Here is a 2,690-nt window from a genome sequence, read left to right on the forward strand (position 1 = left end):
AAGAGGGAGAAAACGGCGGGGAAGAGCCCTGTGCCGGCTCACCGCACTCTGACTGCAACAGCCGCAGTTTAAAAAAACAACAATCTCCGGCCTGAGAATCGTTTGTTCGGCAGCTGCCCTCGGCGTAACCACGGCAGCGTTGCGAGGGGAGCGTTAGCAACAGCAGAGACCCGCGCAGAGCTCTGCTGCGGCTGCGGGAGGAGGCACAGGCAGTGCCACATTTACATCCTCCCAAATATTAATGAAGCCTCTTACTAACAAACAGCGGTGGTGGTATTTATTTTATAATTTAGAAAAAGAGTTTAATGAAGGCCAAGTGCTGTGCAGCATCAGGCAATTTTACATCGTCATGGAGACTTAGGGGTACGTTTTCATATCCAAAAAACTGTAGGCTTTCTTTAAGAGTAATTGGGATTCTCTTTCCCCCGAGAGAATTAACATTTTAACATAAAACACATAACTCAGCCTTTACTGTATGACATAGGCTTTTATCCAAGATAACACATAACTGCAAATCATTTCACAGTTCATCTCTACAGGCCGTACTGCATGTAACAGGTGGTCCAAGATACACACAGCAAATTCATGCAGCAATTTCTTTTAAAGTTAGAGATTTGATAAAGCTTTCCTGATGCTAACGCTTTCACAGTTTAAAGTTTACACATTCAAAGGTAGAACTGCATAGGATTCTTTAACGAATCACTGAATTTAGAAACATTCATATATTATGACAGAAAATTAAATAAAATATCAAGGCTACTAAAACATGCTTACATTTTAAACAGCATAGTCACACTGGGAGGGGGGGAAATGCTCACTCTGCCAAGCCATAATATAGGCCATGTACAGATAAAGCTTTCTGCATTAAGGGCACAGAAAGTTTAAACGAGCGGAACCATCCTGAGCTACTAACTGCAGTGAGAATGTCCCTGTCATTTAACCAATCTGTGGCCCATGCTGCCAGAGAAGTTGTAGAACTGCGCTTTTATCTAGATAAATTTAGGTCTAGTGGGATCTAGAGAGAATAATTTTCTCTCAGTACCGGTAAGAAATGTTGGGGCTATTCATATTTCTAAAAAGCTTGTACATAAGCGCAATAACACAAGTTAAATCATCTACAACACATGACATGGAAGTCACTTGTAGACAAGAGCTAGAACATTGCAGTTCACCATGGCAAGTGCACATGTACCATTTGCACTGATATTACATGTGCAAAAATAATAAAAGTCACAAGACTGAAGAATTGTTTCATTCCTCCTCACCTGAATAGTTGTATCAACAATCCCCCCCTTCCCTTCTCATCTAAAAAGCAGGAGGCCAAAGTAAAAAAAAGGAGACTGTTTATACTTTTCAAAAGTTGAGGTTTTATGCAATATAAACTCACTTCCCTGTAAAGAGATTACCAAAAAACACTCTTAACCAGTCTGATAGTGAAAAATTATATTTAGACTTTTTAAGAAGGGTGATTGTATAAAAACACCTGCCATTGGACAGACTGCTTCCTATACATACTCAGGAGCTGCTTGTTTTACTGGCAAAAATCAGTCTTGCAGAGCCAAATTAACCACAGCAGAATGAACTGTGTCACATTTTGCTGTGCACCTTAACAGAATTATTAACCAGCTCTCTATTACAGGGCTGAAATCTATCTTCAGTGTCAGCTGCGCTCTTTGTTATGAAGTCAAGATACATGTAGCAAATGGAAATTATAGGGAGCAATTCGAATGTCAGGATCCATTACTATAAAACAAAATAAAAAATGATTAAACAGAGTGGTTAGGCTGCTCAGATTTCAGCAATGCCAGATCTATCCCTGTTAACATATTTGTGTGGAAAACATCTGTTTTCTGATTGGTGAAATCGGATTCCTATCTGTAGTACTTTCTTGTACATTCTCAGTCCAGCCAAACAATTACTTATACGGACTGATTCTAATTGTAATCATGGCCAACAGACTCTCCGATATGGTTGCCCTTTATGGTTTCACAAACTAATAGAAGTTTGGGTAAGTAGCAGAAGCCTTGTTCACCTACCCTGTGCACTCAGAAGATATTATGGCTACACAAAATGCTAGAATAGAAGGTATTTCCTGGTTTATTCATTTTGAATGCACTGTCTCTTCACTATGAGCATCTTCTCAGAAATTTGTACTTGGGTTTTTTTGTAGGGGTTTTTTTTGTGTGTGGTTTTTGGTTTTTTTTAAACATCTTTACCTTACCACTATGCTGACTAAAATTGAAAAAAATATCGATCAATCATCCTCAAATGCTAGACTTCAGAATTTAAAAAAAAAAAAATCCCATAAAGTAACAATGTAACAACCTTATAAATTCAAAACTGCACTAAAGGCAACTGGCAACTGAATTTGGTCCAAGTCTCAAAGAACTTGGTCCCTAGTGCAGAACAAAAAAAAAAAAAAAAAAAAAAAAAAAAGCAGAGTTCTTCACATATCATTGTTGTTACTGTGAATGGAAGACTTTGGTAGAAGAGTATCAGAAGAATATTACAGGGAGCTTGCTAAATTTAATAGTACACAAAACTGTGCCTGAAAAAGAACAGCACTTTTTGTCCAACCTACTATTCATGATACTTCAACACCTCACGACACATTAGTGAGATAATTCAACATGATTACATCTATTAGGAAGTGAGACTACTGAATCGCTGGTATGTTAAATGACAAAAAG

Source organism: Haliaeetus leucocephalus, unplaced genomic scaffold, assembly GCF_000737465.1.
Source record: "Haliaeetus leucocephalus isolate CR32 unplaced genomic scaffold, Haliaeetus_leucocephalus-4.0 Scaffold984, whole genome shotgun sequence".
NCBI classification, from domain to species: domain Eukaryota; kingdom Metazoa; phylum Chordata; class Aves; order Accipitriformes; family Accipitridae; genus Haliaeetus; species Haliaeetus leucocephalus.